This window comes from Heliangelus exortis, chromosome 3 (genome assembly GCF_036169615.1).
Source record: "Heliangelus exortis chromosome 3, bHelExo1.hap1, whole genome shotgun sequence".
Taxonomy (NCBI): domain Eukaryota; kingdom Metazoa; phylum Chordata; class Aves; order Apodiformes; family Trochilidae; genus Heliangelus; species Heliangelus exortis.
In genome coordinates, this window is record NC_092424.1 from 104,874,159 (window position 1) to 104,891,377 (window position 17,219).

At 41.5% G+C, this 17,219-nt stretch overlaps 1 long non-coding RNA gene across 1 annotated transcript; it reads right to left on the bottom strand.

Annotated features, from left to right (window-relative positions):
• Positions 1-11,535: 11,535 nt before the first annotated feature.
• On the bottom strand, positions 11,536-13,769 carry LOC139795569 (uncharacterized). Its single transcript, XR_011725580.1, has 2 exons — positions 13,610-13,769; positions 11,536-12,302 (listed from the first exon to the last, which is right to left on the bottom strand). It is a non-coding gene; the product is annotated as an uncharacterized lncRNA (long non-coding RNA).
• Positions 13,770-17,219: the final 3,450 nt, after the last annotated feature.

The following is a 17,219-nucleotide window of genomic DNA, read 5'->3' on the forward strand; positions in this document are numbered from 1 at the left end:
CCAAAAAACCTCAGCAGCAAGACTCCACATCCCTGGAGTGAACCGCGTTGGTATAAACTGATGTGGAATCTGGCTTACATGGATCCTGCTGAATGGAAAAAAAGGAGGCGCCCCATCCAGCCATCCTTCAGGATTAGTCCCCTGTTCTTCTTTGAGCCCCATGTTTCCAAGAAGCATTTCACTGTGCAGAAATAATTCCCTGCCTAAGCCAAGGTCTGTGTGCAGCCTCCAGGGCTGAGTTTGTGGACATTTGCTTGCGATTGCTTTAGAAAATTGGATGCATTTTTCTGAGCTGTTTTTAGTCAGAGACCAAACAGCTATTTATTGCTTTGGAGAGCTGTTATACATTCTCCAGCTCTCAGGAAAAACTTTATTAGCTTTTGGTTGCCACACACTAAAGAAAAAAAAAAGAAGAGTTCTTTCCCTCAGCAAATTGTGAACATTTAAACAGACTAACTCTGGACTTTGCAAGGGGAATTCTTGCTGGAGGAAGAGAACAGCTCTCTGGTTTCACTTAGAAAACTATGAGCTTTTTTCAATATTGTGACTTCTGTTGAAAAAATGGTTGATTAATTATACTATGTATTCTGGAACATATATTCACATTTGGACTAGATGATCTCTAGAGGTCCCTTCCAACTGGGGATGTGCAGCTTACTCACATAAGTCTGAACTGTGCTAACCAGTGCTCAGAGAGCACCAGGTGCTAATGCATCACTAACTGAAGAAATTTAGCTCCTAGGAAACAAAAATGGTGCCCATGAGCATTAGAAATTTTACCACCATCTGAAGGTAGCATGTCCTGGCTAAATTCCTAGGTAAGAGCCATAGCTTTTCTGCTTGATCACAGACCTGTTCCCATAGGATTTTAAAGAGCAGCAGTTCAACAGCACCTGGTGGCTCCACTCTTTCTACATCTGGGTTAATGGCTCTTTTCCCTCCCCCTTTTTCCCTTCAACAGGCAGCCTGAGAGAAGCTGTACCTCTCCCATTCCCCATGGCAGCACAAGGGAAAGGTATAGAATGGATGGGAGAAGAGAAGACCACCCTAAGTTTTGTCTTCTTATGAATACCCATTGGGGTACAGAAGTGACTTGGGACTGGAGTAAAATTGCCAGACAATAATAATGCAGACTTTGGGGTGATAAGAGGCTTTTTCTACTGCAGCCACTTGACTGGCTGGATTGAAGAAGCTGAGATGACCTTTGGTGTCCAGAGCTTCTTATTGCCTAGACCCAGGACATTAAAGATATTATCTAGGCCATAGGAAACAACAGACTCAAGTGCATTGGATTTTGGACTGGTTGTGTGTGGCTGAAGTGGGGTTCTCTGGGTGATACTCATTCCTGACACTGATGGTGACACCATAAGAAACAAAGTTAGTATTAGTCTTGATATTAATCTCTTTCTCTTTTTGAAATATTTGCTTTTGTTTGAGCATGAGCTTTTCAAAATTATGCCCTTCTTAGTATCTACATGGCTATCAGATAAAGCTAGACCTTGTAATGCCAAGAATCTAGTGCTGATCGTGGAGGAAAAAGTTGAATAGAAAGAACATAAAACAGCTGTATTTTTTAGAAAGGAAAAATTAATGCTTAGAAATCTTGGGAAACAACTAGGATGTCTATAAAGTTAAGGAGCATGGACAAAATACAGAAACTTTTTGCTGAAATAAAAGGCAAAAAGGCATTTTGGATGATTAACAATTCTGTAGATGGTCCGTATGGATAATTCACCAAAAACATTTCCCATACTGATTTGCACTGGGAGTCATGATGTGAAACTTCCATTTTCTGAACCAATTAAGGCAATATGGATCCAGGTGAACCAATGGAGCTGAAATTCTGTGTTTTCTAGGATCAAAGACAAATTATTTTGAGATCAGATGGGGCTAAGATTTCTTTCTGAAACTACAGTTTATGCTGTCAACAATCAACAGCCAAGCGAACTGTAAGAAAACATTTGCAGTTAGGCTGTAATCTAGTTTTTTCTAAATAACAATGTATCTGATCTCATCACTTCATGTTATTATTGGCACTTTTTGTATTGAAAGTCAATAATATATAGCCAGATGGAGCTGTTTAGAATATATGAAGGATTCTGTAAATATGCTTTGGATTTCCCTTGACTGAATTACAGCTATTTATATTGCCTCTGTAAGAATATTTGGCAGTATGAGTTAACTGTTGAACTGTTTAACTTTTAAACAATGATCACAAATCATGCACATAAAATGATCTGGTTTGGTTTCATTTGGTTTGATTTGGGGTTTTTTTTGAGCTTATAACCATCAATCTGGAACAGGTAATATGAACCTGAGAATTATTGTTACCCAGTCAGAGATCACAAATAAGCTCTTTGATGAGTGTGCCTAGTGTGAGATTGTGTTTCTCAAACAAAAAAGAACTTTTAAAAGACCTACAGGAAAGAGAAACTTTGTGGAGAAAATATATGGAATAATAATAACAACAACAACAACAAATAATGCAGCATATAATTTATAATATACTATATAATAATATTATTAATAATATTAATAAAATAACAATTATTAAAACAAATTAAAACAAATTATTTTTTAAAGCCACAAGCAGTTGTCTTTCTGCTCCCAAGTTCCCAGGTTCCTTTGCCCTATCCTCATTTTGCTCACTGTGACATTTGTCTGCAAAGTTGAATTCTAAATTCCTGTATTTCAATACAAAGTCACAGTGCTTCTTTTCTCCTGAAACCAAATAATCTCAGATCTCTGCAGGAACTGTTGATTTCCATGATTTAGCCTTTGCCTTAGATTGAACACTGATGCTATCAGTAAACTCTTGCAGCAGAGTTTATCTCTTTTTGCAGTGGTGCTGAGTTTATCAGGCAGCTGACAGCAGACACAAAGGGAATTCACAGACCTGCAGATAAATGCAATATTACAGAAAATAAAATAACATATCCATGTCAGGAAGCTCTCTGCAACGTGGCTCTGCAGGTAACTGCATCTATGTTTGGAAAAAGCACCTACATTTTTATATATTATGGATCTCAGTGAAACATAGCAGAGCAGTTAAGTCCAGCTGCTGAGTATTCAGATGATTGAATCTATGTTATTAATTGCTTGGTAGGTCATCTTTCAGTGCTAATGGACAAATACGAGACAGTATTTTTGGTTTAATGTTTTCTCTTTCAGAACTGACGTGCATGGAAATGTACCTCTCTAACAAATTCAGTCACTTTCTTAAAATAATTAAACTCAAAAAAATAGATAAGAAATTTATCAATATATTTCTAGACCAAAGATACAGAGCAAAACCAGTGGGTGATTCCATTGTCCTGAAATATTTAAAAGTAGGAGAGAGAATTTTGACTTGGAAACACTTACATTAGCAGTTACTGCTTTCCAAAACCAGCATACTTGTGTTGAGTTGTACTGAATCTTTGAGCCCTGATTCCACCTTGGAACACAGACAGAGAGGAACAGATATTTTGACCAAAATACCATAAACCATCCATAGCTCAGCCTTGATTTGCAGCCATATTTCCTTTTGGGGCAGTAATTGGCCAATCCACCTCACCAGCTCAGAGTCCTTTCACTGTCCTGTTGTCCCTTGCACCATCACCCAACAGCAGAAAAGTAAAAGCTGCTGAGGTGCTGTATGAGTCTGGGGTCTACATCTAAATTGACACCTGATTTTTCCACGCAGTGACTATAACCAGAATGCCTGGCAGAAGAAATCCCCTCTCCTAATTGATAGACAAGAGACTAAATAAACCTGCCATTTTCAGACATGGTATCTGTGAGGGACTTGCCTGTTTGGGAGGTAATTTCTCAGTAGCAATGGTTGGTAAAGCTGTTGACCATGGTGTGGTCCTGTGGGTAATGCAGAAGGTTGGATAGCAAGAGACTTGGTTGTGCTGGGTGCTGGAGGGGAGATAAAAGGAACAAGGGCAAGGTGAGAGTGGGAATGACAATTTTGTCTATTACTAAACCCTTCCTGCCTTCAAGTGACTGGTGCAGGCACCCTTTTCATCCTCTTTCACCCTGCAGAAACGTTTAATTGAGATAGTGCTTTCAAAATAAGTGTAAGTTGTGCTATCTGACTTTTAAGTAGAGAAAATACCTTTTTCATTCGGTCTGTTACCAGCAGTGTTTCTCCTACACAAATGACTGCAGTAAAAATGGAGAAGACCTTCTGGGATTTGGTCTATGCAGAAAACAAGTAATTACTTAGAGACAGACTATCACTGTGCTTTGACATGTTGTAACACTCTCATGCCACAACAGTATTTTTTAGACAATTGCAACACAGGACTGTACATTTTTGCACATCTGTATTTGCTTGACCAAAACAAGACTTTATTCTCAGATGTTGGGTAGCTTCTTGCCCAGGCATCTCACATAACTGCAGGCACATGGGTGCAAGCAAAACAGTCACAGGGGCCCTTGCATAAACACGAGGGATCTCCAAAAGATGCTGAATGAATTTCTGCTCTACACACTGTCCTGTAATTGCACTCCCAGCAGCGTGTGTGTGGAGTTCCTGAAGAAACTCTCACGAGGGAGAGATGGAAGAATAAAACAATATCAAATAAGAGCCTTGTGGTGTTGGTTGGCTTGAAAAGTCATCTTGCAAATTGCTTGCAGGATACATTCCAGGTTACTGCAAGCCAAGAGGCTGCAGGGTTTGTTGGGTTGAACTGAAAATTACAGTGCTTTCTCCTGTCCTTGTGTTACTTGACTGATGGGAGTCTCACATCCCCCTGGGCACTAGGATCTGGTGTATGGCACTGCAGGGCGTGCTGCTGGTTGGGCTTTGATCAGAGTTCAGGCTTTGTTGTTGAAAGGAGATATTTCATCTCAGCAGATTTAAAACGGAGATGGCCTGCTCGAGACTATTGCCACAGGACTTGTCTCTCCTCCCATTCCCCCAACAAAAGATGAACAAAAGCAAATGACCAGCCAAATTATGTATTTTTTTTCCACCGAGTAAGTCACTCATATTCATTATTACCCAGTCTGAAAGACATCATACTGGGCTGATTTCAGAGCAGTCCTCTATTAGCAGTATTTTTAATGTGAGCATCAAAAGTCGACTTTCAATTACTGCCCGTGACCTTAAGGAAATACTCAGCATTGTACATCTGAAGTTCATGCCACTGATCCTTGTAATTGATCAAACCCAGGAAAGAGTGAAGAATGAACAGTGAGAACCTCCCTATCCCCCAGTATAAATCATCCTGTATGGATGCTCAGTGCTGAATTCTTTCTTCTGTCACCAGTGCTGTGGGGCTGGGTCCTCAGCCTGCTCCTCACTAGCACATGCTGAACTAGAGGATGTTCATTCATCATAGCAGATGAATGGGTTGGAAGATTAGATAGCAGTGAAGGAAGAAAGGTACCACCTAAGCTTGTTCTTCAGTTCTGGATGGAGATGGGGTGCCATCTGGGTAGCAGACAGGAGGCCATCTAAGACTGGCTTGCTCCATTCAGTCAGTGCTGTCTGTGGCATCATGCAGCCCTGAAGGTTGTGAGGTAGAATTCTGTTGTAGCAAGCCTAAAATCAAAGTGATGGTATAGAACTAGGAGATCCCAGGCATTTCACCAGGAGAGAGAAATGGTACTTCTGGGTATTGATGCTCGTCATGAGATCTGAACACTCGTATCTTCACTCTCTGTCACCACACATCTTCTCAGTTCACTTGAGTAAGAACTATTTGTGAAATAGTGAAACCACTGCCCCTTCAGTGGTTCCTGTCCATTCTGCCTCCTGCCAAAGTTCACTGTCCTCAAATTAGGTTGTGCTCCCACATCATTGTGAGAGTGGTGGGAATTTGAACCTTCCTGGATGGTCCTGGCATACCCAGCAAGTCTGTGCTTTGTCGGTGCCATTGCTGTTGTCTCTGATGTTCCTGGGAACTTTCCTGACCACATCTTCAGGTTGACAGGCCAGACACAACAGTGGGATCTAGTGGATTAATCATATTGAATAACTGATTTAGCTGCAGAGCTGACACGTAGTGACAGAGCCAAGAAATAACTATTTTATCAGGTACCCAGACATTTTGATGGATGGGGACTACATGGTAATTCACTGAGGTTAATGGACTCTAATGCCAGGGGCTGATAAAATGAAGGCTTCACCAGTTAAACTGGGTCCTGGGGATACTTAGAGCTGGTGCCAAGTGGGAGCTGGAGGTAGCTTTCCACGGAATAAGTGAAAGATATCTCTTAGTTGAGCTGAGAATGGTTGTGCCTTACAGCAGAGCAGCCTTCCCACCACACTTGGGCAGAGTTGCTCCTGGAGGGTGCAGGTGTCAGCAGGCTTAGCAGGTCACTGCCAGGTATTTACCCCTTTCCTCCTGTCCCTTGGGTGCTCCTGAGCCTTAATGAAATGCTGGGTAATATGGGGGTTCCTAGCAGATAAGCAGCCACACAACTATAGGTGGATTGTCCTGTTATTTGGGATGTAAGAGCCAACAGGTGATCCAGATCCATGAGGAAAGCAAGTGTTAGCCCTAAGCAGGGGTTTCTGACTGACAAAATGAAGGTGTTCAGATCTAGTGGCTGGCACACAGTAAGTGAGCACTGGGTGTGAGCATTTTCCTATCTGTCACACCCAAACCAGACACTTGCAGGCACTAAGGGGACCTGAGATAGCAACCAGCCTCAGTCAGCCTCAAGAAAATGGGTTTCTATTTTGCAAAAGAGGTAGCAAGCCTGGCCAGACCCTCACACCCTGTCATTAAAATTCCTTGTTAACTCCAGGCCAGCCGGGGGCAGATTCCAAGTCCTGAGGGTGAGGTCATGTCTGCAATGAGTCCCTGACAATAATTGCCATTATATGGCCCTATTTATTCTCTGAAGACACACTAATGTTGCTACAGAACAGGGCCACAGGCAATAGAGAAGGCCACCTATTTGTGTTTTTAGGGTTTTATTAACTTGAAGTTGTTAATCTGTTGTTTCCAGTTGCCTTGGTCCAGCACAATGGCAACATGCCATGGATTGCTGAGCTCTGGTTTATCAGTACTAATAAGCAGAAAAAAAAGATATCTTTAAATATATGTAAAGAACTGAAGGGACCGAGTGCTTGAATCCAGAACATCCTGAGAGCGTGTGTTGGTACAGTTTGCAGTTGGCTTTCACAGTGCTACTGCCCTTTCAGGATTGTAAATTGTTGTCTTCAGCAGCACAGGGTTCTGAGAAATACTTGGCCAGGATTTTTCAGAGGTCAGCTGTGTTTTCGTGAGCTTGAATCTGTGTTGGAGGAAGAACAGGTTTAGGTTAGGCCTGGCTCTAGCATAAGCACTTTCTTTGGGTTTTTTGACTTCTGTTCTCTCCCAGGTGAATTTATTTCTCTTCCTCACTGTTTGTTGTGTTCTACAAGGACTGTTATTCCATCTAAATAAACTGATGTGCTCCTGAGCACACCAAGTTGGGTTTTCTTACTCATTACCTTCTCTATCCTGCAGGAGAGGAATGAAATTTTAAAGATTACTCATTTAGAGCTTCTGCAGGTACAACATCCTTGTTGCTTTCCCATGTGTTTCCTTTCTCTAGACAACACTCCTTCAAGGGAGTGGTTTTCTTTTTGTATGTGCCCATAGGGCTATTACCAGTGACATTTATTTTTTTAGACTAAAAATTTACAAAGGTTTGCTTGCAGAACACCTTTCTAATGCAATACTGAAGCACAGGGGAAACAATCTGGGGCAAGAGTGAGCTACTAAGACTTTATCACTAGGAGATGAAACCTAAATAGGAAATATAATTAAGGCAGCATTATGTATCCTAGATCTTTATCCAGTCCTTTCTGCCAGTTTGTTTGTGTTCTTCAGAGTAAAAGAACCCCACAACATTCTACTTCTTTCAACACCTTTCTGCTCCAGTAGCTGCACTGGACATTTATAGTAATATACCAATATTTATCCCTTTTATGCCAGTGAAAAGCAGCATTAGTTCCAGGTAGTCTGTGCAGCGGGTCTGGTTTAAAGGAGAGTAGGAGAATGGGCATTTCTCTCCACAGACACTAACTTCTTAGCTTGTCAATTGGTCAAGTGAGGATGTGGTTTAAAACAGATTGTTGACTTAAAAAGTAGTATTTTTTCATTATACATAAATGTATTCCTCCCCAGTCCTATTGATATGGCAGTATCAAGAAATGCTAATGAGTAATTTAGGAAAGCTTTTTACCATAGATCACAGTGCTTGTCCTGGTGTGCTCTACACAATTCTCAGCTGCTGCATGGTTACTCAGGGTCCAGCTCTTTGTATTGAAAGAGAAATTTATGGCTTTCTTGCTTTATTCATTCCCCTTCTACATAATGTTCCTTGAGCTGGCTCTGAAGATAAATCCTTCTTAAGCCTGTAAACATAAATCAGAGTTCAGGGATGATGTGCACTCAGAAGATGTCATCTGTCTGTATCTAGTGTTAGCAGCCTGAACAGTGGTGAGCTGCTTGCTGCAAATTCAGAGAAAGCCTCTTTGCTTTCCATTGCAAATTCTTTCCCTGGGTCATTACAGATCCATGGAAACAGTCTGTATGATGCACTAAGAGTTAAAGTTTTTAATCTAATTTTATGTGAGTCTCTGCTTGTTGCCATCCTTTGTCTGACAATTACTGGGTATTGCACAGGCAGTAATTGCAAAGCCATTTGTTTCACTGAATTCATTAGCATGTGTGTGATTCTCATCTGATTAAATACATTTCTTGTGCAAAACATTTAGCAATGGACCTGACCTGAGCTTTGAGTCTCATGTCTGGTCTGTACTTCAGATTCCTGAAAATTTGTTGCCATTTAGTTCAGGGCTTGGATTCACAATTAACTTTACCCAAGAGAAAAAAAAAAAAAAAAAAAAGGGAGTTAGTTTGATCAGTCTCACAGCCTGAGTGCACATTTGGCAGTAGTGCCCATGGAGGTAAATGTGCTCAGATATGGAAGCAGAGCATCCAGGGGACCAAATATGAAGGCAGAGTGGGAATGGGGCAGTGGGAATTTCAGACATCTGGGCAGCTGAGTGCAGCAGTGACTGTGGGACTCCATAAATGAGGTGTGACCTAACCACAGACCACACAACCATTGCAAAATGGTTTATTAAAAAAGTGAGCGTTTCATGTCTGCTCCAAGGAAATCCACCCACACAAGATGGGAGCCAGAGCACTGTGCATAGAGCTGGGGTGCCTGTTCCTCATCATCACTATTGCCTCTTCCATACAGCCACAGGTAGTTATCTTGTGTCAGACTGTTCCCCTCCAGAGAATACTGGCCCAAAATTGTAATGCAGGCAACTTTCACACAGCAAGACACCAAAAGCAAGGTCTCCTCTGGAGATCACATCATCCAGCACTCCTCTTCTCTTCCAAGCAGATCTCCTCCTTCCACATACAATGTTCTTCTGCAGTCTGAGGGTCATTTTTCAACTCTGGAGGTCAGTTTGCACAGATCCAGTCAGAGCCATTCCTACTCTGGGTTTATTTAACACTTTAGGCTTCTGTAACTAAAAACTGTGGGTCTCTTCTCATGAGTCCCTGAGTTTAAAAATAGACATTTGGTGCATCTGGGTTTGTTCCAAGACACATATTTCTGAGTTTTCAAATAGGCACATTTTCTCCATTTGTATAATATGTCAGAAAAGTTGTATAATTAATTATTTCTTATCTTATTATTATCTTATTATCTTATCATTTCTTATCTTGATCAATATGTTCCCAAAGTGGAAACCATACTGGTCCTTTTCATCTGAGAAACTACTGTATAATAAGTACTTTTCCAGCTAGGATTAATGTTTCCTAGCTCAGGGTCTTCTGAGTGCAAGAGTATGGTATCAGAAGTTCTTCCAGTGTAGCTCTCCAGAGAAAAAGACTTCAGACTTTGCTGGTCAGGGGAATAGATGGTTTGACTAAATCAGTTGTGGCCACAGATTACTGTGTGGCTTGCTGGAAAATCACAGATTTACTGCTTGATTCAAATTCTTCCTTTTTGAAATTGTGTTCCAGCTGGCTTTAGTCATGGGCACTGGACAAATTTCTAATGTATCAAAAGAGTTTGGCCTCATGAAATGTTTAGCTGTACTGGAGGGCAGGAGAGGCTGGAGGAGAGACTGGAAAGTTGAGCAAAATATTTGCAAGAAGAACTGAGAAAGTAGACTAGGGCCTAGACTCTTTTTGGACAGTTAACAGGAGAATCTAACCATTTTGGGAATGGTAATATAGTTACAAAATGGTGAGGTAGAGAACAGGATAAAAATGTTTTTCTTGATATGAGTGCAGCTCTGGATCAGAGAAGGACTGGGGAAGGACTGGGGCAGGAGATGCATCAGAGTAAACCACTCTGCTTGGAAAGGGAGGTCTGAAAAATAACAGAATGTAGAAAGGAAAAAAGGATTCCGCATGAAAAAATTGCCTAGCTGGTGTGGGCATGTGTCAAACTGGATGTCTGCTGGGAGCTGGCGTTACCTAGACTCATATTTGGTGTCTATATTCTTTGCTCCAAATCAGAGCCTCTTTGTGCTGTCACTTTTACTTCTCCTACCTGTACAGTGCAGTTATTTGAAGAAGGAATCTGATTCTCTTTGTATTCCTGTACATGGGAACTTGCTGCAATATACCCTCAAGATACAGCACTGGTCTAAAACACTGCTCTGAACTTCTGAACTTTAAATCATTTACAGACTTCTCTTACAGTGTATGTGAAGTGATGTCTAGCAGGGCAGAGATGGAAATTCCCTCTGTGCAGTCCTTTTTCTGTCTCTCTGCATTGTGAAGCCAGGGGCAGTTTTGATGCAGTTCATGTCTGGAGAACAAGAGCTGTGAAATGATAACAACTACTACAAAAAACAGCTACTAGAAAACAGGTACAACTTCCTCTGTCACCTACACCAGATACTGCCCCCAAAAAACCTCCAAACCCAAATCCATGCATTGGGTGTGATGGATTGTGTGTAGCCACTCCTCAGGGAAGATCACAGGACCCAAATACGCCTGGTCCCCTAAACCATCACCAGCTCTCCATCACCAGGGACATCAGGACAGGGGGTTGAGTGTGGCTTGGGCCTTCTTTGACTCAACCAGTGCTTTTTATTTTTATTTTATTTTTATTTTATTGCCTCTGAATGAATGCCCTACGGTGTCTGTTACTGTTGGAATCTTTCCTGGAGTGTCTTAGAGTATCTTCTTCAGGGTCCCAGCTGAGGCTGACAGGCTGGCCCTTGGGCTTTGCCATTCTCCTTGTGCTGGTTTTTGAAGTCTGCCTTCCAGCAGCTCTTTGAACTCTGTGGCTTGAAGTGATGAATGAGTGGTCAGTGAAAAGACCTAGAAATAAACTGCTGATTCAAGTATGAATGAAACTGGCCTAGCCAGCGCTATTAAAATAAATATTTTGCCTTATATTGAGTAGAGAAGGGTGTGATTTTACAGCTGTGTCCACAGCCAGCCTGATGTAAGAGCCCTGGGACATTTCTGATGCAAGAAAAATCAGTTGAAGTTGAGCAAAGCTGTTGCTGAATGTGGGAACATGATTGTGGTGATGAAGCATTCTTAGTCAGAAGAAGTCTTTGTCTTTTGGGTTATTTAATGAAGTACTGGAGAAAACATCCCAGAGACATCTGCCAAAAATGTTCAGCTCTCAGTCAATTGCTTCCTTCCTTTTTGTTCCCTCTCTGGCCCAATTATTACATGTCCTTTTAATTATTATTTCATTATTGCACAATTCCTACAGCTTTCTGCACTGCCATTAGGTGTTTGTGACTTTTTTGCAATGTTTAACTCTGTGTTGCATATGCCTTGTCTCTTTTGAATGATGAAGTAGTTTATTGGGATTGCCTTTAAACTACCTGGCTGATTTTCAGGTGAGCACCATGACGTCAATAAGGGTGTTTGTGTCTTTCTAAAAGAAATCTCCTGGATCTTAGCAAGGTGAACATCTGCCTCTGCACAGATGCTGCTCACTCTGTGTTTGAAAGGAGCTCAGAGAGCTGAAGAGACTTCAAATATGAAAGAAACTCACTGAGAGAGACGGTGGAGATGTCTGCTGGCAATGCCAGTGGGGTCTTTGCTGTTACCCACTGAAAGGGAGCATGTTCCATACAGGGAAGCATTGGCATGGAAGTGTCTGTCTTGAAGCTGAATGCTCAGTCCTGTTACTCACTGGAGCTCTGAAGTCACTGAACATACTGCCAGGTGCATCAAATGAAGGTCTGGGCATGAGCTAAGAGAGAAGCAGAGTTCCACATTGCACACCCATCTAGCAGATCCTGGGAAGTTCAGGGATTACTCCTGGTGAGAAAGGGTGGCATGGTCAGACCCCTCACACCAACATTCCTGCAAAAAGGAAGGAACTGCTGTGAAACTGAACCTGCCCATTGCTTAGGTAGGTGACTTCAGTGATAGATCTCAAATACATACATCAAATACATTTCTAAGACATCTCACACTCTCCCTGTTCCTTTCCTAGAGGGCAAAACAAGTGGGAAGGCAATGCATCCCCACTGATGGGTACCTACTGAAATTACAGGAAGTTTGTTGGCTCCCTGCTGCTATTTCAGTGGATTGCAAATTCCCTTTCTCCTTAGGGGAAAAAACACTTGTCCTGATCTTGCAGATAAAGTGGAAGTGCAGTAGCTGTATTGGCATCACCTGAGACCCAAGGGTCTATCATAGTTTTTTTAGTCATAAAATGATATTCTGGAGATATAGTGGTCACTCCTTTGTGTTCAGGATATTCTCAATAGTTCTTTTTAAGAACACAAAGAATGTCCAGCAAAGGACACTGATTGAGGATCAGCAACTATTTAGAAATGGGCAACTTCTTTTAAAAAAAGCAAAGGGATTTTATTTTACAAAGCTTACTCCTTACTTCCAAGCTCATGGGAAACTTGACATCTAGGAAATGTTCTTGGACAGGGATTACAGATTTTGACACTATCATAATCAGAACCTTTGACCCATGAAGATGAATAAGGTGAGGGTGACTACAGTATCTCATTATTGATATTCAAAAGAGAAGGCCCCAGAAGCACCCACGTAGGGCACGGTGGCTCCTGGCTAAGGATTACATTGCATGATAATATGATATTATGATATGATATCATATTATAATATGATATAGTTGCACGATAATATGATAATGATAATCTCCTCTCTGCTCTCTAGGATCAGCGTGAATGGAAATCCAGGGAAGCAAATACTTTTTTGTTGTTTTTTTTTGTTTACTCATACTCCACACAGCACTGAAGTTGAAGGAGTGCTGCAAAACTGGATTCATAACCTATGATGTGCTTGGAAATTGTGTACAGGCTAAAGATAATAACGTTGTCATTTGAATGAGTGATGGTTATTATGGAAACAACCACTTGGCTTTTGCGTGTGTGGATTTCTGTGCATGTGAACAGCCTGTCCTCCATCCAGTGACTGTGCAAAAGCTGATGATGGCACTAATGGCAAGATAAAAAAAGAAAAAAAGCAAGCATTAAAACAGAAATAAAGGACATCCCTTTTTGTGCCGATTATACCCCACCTACAAGCTCTTCTCTGTAAACATTCAGTTAAACTCTGTGTCATATACAACAAAAATATTATTGTTCAAACCTAAATAACAAGAATAATTTTAGCTGCTGCATCTTCTGTACCTTAAGTCAAACTTCTTCAGGAGTTTCTTTTTGGCAATGTCCCTTTTCACCATTTGAAAAGGATCCTTTTTGTTCTCTTGCTGCCTGAAGAATGACTGGGAAAACAGGGCAGTTAATGGAATTAAAGAGTGAGGGTCACTTCATCCCCTAGAGAAATCATTTATTTTTCCCCCCATACTACCCTGAAGTGATTACTGTAGCATTACTTGATCCTCCATGCAGGAGCCCTCCTGCCTTTTGGCAGCTGAGTGAAAATAGTAGGGAGGAATAAGAGGGGGATTTCAGGGTTTTTTATGTTTTGGTGTTGTCCACCCATCTCACTTTGTATATCTCTACAGAATATCTTGACTAAGCCTTTCTCTGAAGGATGAAAGTCCAAGACCAAGCTATGTTTGAGGATTTTGGAAGTAAACCCAACCAAAGCAATGTTCTCAGATGTTCCCATTAAGGACTTTCTTGGGGTTGTCATTACTGGGCTAAATTTTGCTTCTTTCATTACATTTTGAGTCTACTCACCCAAGCCACGGATGTAGACCACTTCTGAGAGCTAAGAAACCAAAGAAAGGACCTCAAAAAATGTATTCATAGACAAAGCAGATGTGAGCAGGGGGTGGAGGTCCCAGATGCTGCTGGCCAGACCAGACCTACCCAGATGATGTGCTCATGAAGTGGTCCTGCTGGCCCCAGGAGAGGGAAGTATCATCCTGCCCTGTATATCCAGAGTATCTTTCTTTCTATCTGTCTTCTCTGAGCAATCTGAAATATAAGTTGCTTTCACTTTAAATGGAATATCAAATTTGACTGGGCAATAATGAGTTTTAAAAAACAATATTATAAAAAATACTAGCAGTGGTTTCACAATAAGCAGCTGGGAGGATCTAAAAAATCTGTGCATGCAAAGACACCCTTATTTGCTGTGTGTTTTAATTTATCCGAGAGATATTAATGGAAAATTCATTAAGAAATGCTAATTTCTTTACTGAGAGGCATCTAAAATCGTGCACTGTTAAATTTCATTCATTATCCTGTCACCTCAAGAGCAAGTTTGAGACTGTATCCCCAGCCAGAACTACTTACAGAGAGAGTTTAGAGCAACTACAGGAAAATATGAGAATGCCTTAACCCCTTATTGTGCCTCCTTTTTGAGGACTGGGCCTTAAAATTGGGTATGGCTGAGGGAGTATCACCAGCAGGGCTGGTCCCAGTGAGGGGGCTGAGTACAAGAGAACTTCATGACTTGAAAATTACTTTGACTTAATCAAAGTCAACAAGTACATGTAGAAAATAGTTTCTTCCGGAATTTCTTCAGTGCTTTTCTCTTCTCACCAGAATAACAACCTAAACTGAAGCACTATTAAACAGGAATTTTCCACTCATATTTTTATTTTCCTGCACTTTCATTTCCTTGTTTAGTGGAAAAGAGAATAAGCAGAGAAGAACAAAAGGGGTTAAAAAGCAAATGATGAAATGCAGTGTTTTGTTTCTTCAAACTTGTCTCATGCTGAGGAATTTATGTGATAGTTTCCTACAGTATGCAGGAGATTGTGTGGATCCCCTCCTGTCTCAGCTTTCCGTGACACTGGGAATCTGTGAACACCTGCAAAAAATCTTTTAAATAAGGGAAACTTCTGGATGTGGAGAAACTTGGAGGTCTTCCTTTGGCCCAGTGAGCAAATAGGTATGTAAGAAGCACGTGAGAAAAGAGTAAGCAGGACTTTAACACCTGAGTGGTAGATGAACCAAAGAGAAAAGGTGCCATGCTGGATTCTCACCAACAAGGAGGGGCTGGGGAGTAATCTGAAGCTCAAGGGCAGCCTTGGCTGCAGTGACCACAAAATGATGGAATTTAAGATCCTGAGGGCAACAAGGTGATCTCTAAGGTCCCTTCCAACCCCAACCATTCTATGATTCTATATTTGGTTTTTCACCATTAACAAGGGGCATAGACAGTGCTGGGTGTAGGGACTGAGCCACAAAGCCTTCTTTCCCAAGAGACTACCTTGTACCCAATTCAGGTCATTTCTTCTTTTGATTCCATGACTTTTCCCACCACAATGGCATCGTTTCTTTATAAAGGAGAGAAAACACCTCTATTTTAGCCCAGTTTTTATCCTGAATGCTAGGTCATGTCCCTCTAAGGACTGATGTGGGTGAGGTGCAGATTCCTAGGCCACTGTGCAGAAGGACCCACTCAGCCACCAAAGCAAACTCAGTTTTCCCAACTCCTAGTGGAGCAGGGACCTTCTGATTGCACCCAAGGGACATGAGACACACCCAGAACATGTTCCTGTTCCTGTTAGTTGGTTTTTGGTATGTCCCTATCATGAAGTCACCCTTCAGAGATGCCCACCGTGGGCAGACAGAGGTAGCTCCTGTCATGAGCACTCCAGACAGCCTCAGAAACAGCAGATTCTACCCAGGGGTGCTGCCAGGAGTCTAGACAGTGAATTTAGGTGAGCTGAATCACCTTGTGATGTTTTACCCATCTAACTTGTACCTGTCACACCTAACCAGTTTGGGCACCTAAAGCAGATGGTTTTGGCATCAGCCTCCCATGGAGATTAATTAAGTTCAAGCCCCCGATCTTATGAACAGTAACTGTCTGTACAAAACCCAAAATCTCCAACCAAAAAGGCTGAAAAAGCCAAGCAGCCTAAGGAATGCTTGGTGCCCCTGAGAGCCCAGTGCCCCAGTCCCCTCTGCAAATCAAAGTGCAGCTCTCTGAGCTTCAATCTCTTTGATCCTAGGTGAGAGCCCTAACCACAGCCCTGTGGGCTGTCTGCCTGTCTCTCCACTCTTTCATTTAAAGGAAAGCTGTAAAATAACTCTTTTTCTTCATATGGAAATGGGAGTAATTTCTAAAATCCCAGGAATATTTGCAAGGCAGGAAAATCATTTCCTGCCCAGCCGCAGGTCACGATCACAGCCTTCTGAGACTGAGCATGGGTTCTCTATAATTGTGTGGTATCCTCAAAAGGGTTCATTTTTATGAATGCATTTTATTTTTTTTTAACTTCTAAAAGGTTATTTTAGTGTGAGAACTGCGCCAGACCTGATGAATATACCTTTGTGTGCAGTTCTCCAAGTACAGCATTTCTAGGTGAACAGCCATGGACTTAAAAGCCAGCTGAGATCTTGGAAGAAACTTTATTAAAAATCGTCTGTGTGTCTGGAATAAGAGCCCGGAGTTTGCAATGTAAAATAGTTGCTTATGAAAAATGCATACTTAAGTGAAATAGAACATAATCTTTTTGGCAAAAAGCCAGAAGTTGAGTTTCATTCCCAACAACTGTCAAAAAATCAGACAACAAAAATTGCCTGTCACATTCATTACTTCACATTCTGTGTGACTTTGCGAGCACATTAATTAAAATCCAGAGAAAAAAAAAAAACTTCTGTCAGAGTTCAAAGAAGACAGAAAAAGGGGATGAGGGGGAAAGCCCACCTCAAAAAGCTTTTTCTTCCCTGCTTCAGGCACCCAAGGGCTTGGACTGATCTTGGACTGGTGGGCCCACCACCTGTAGGTAGTGATGTTGTGTGAAGCAGTGACAGGGTACAGACACATTCCTGGAGGGTTGTCATTTGGAGTTGGCTTGTTTGTCTCTTTTGA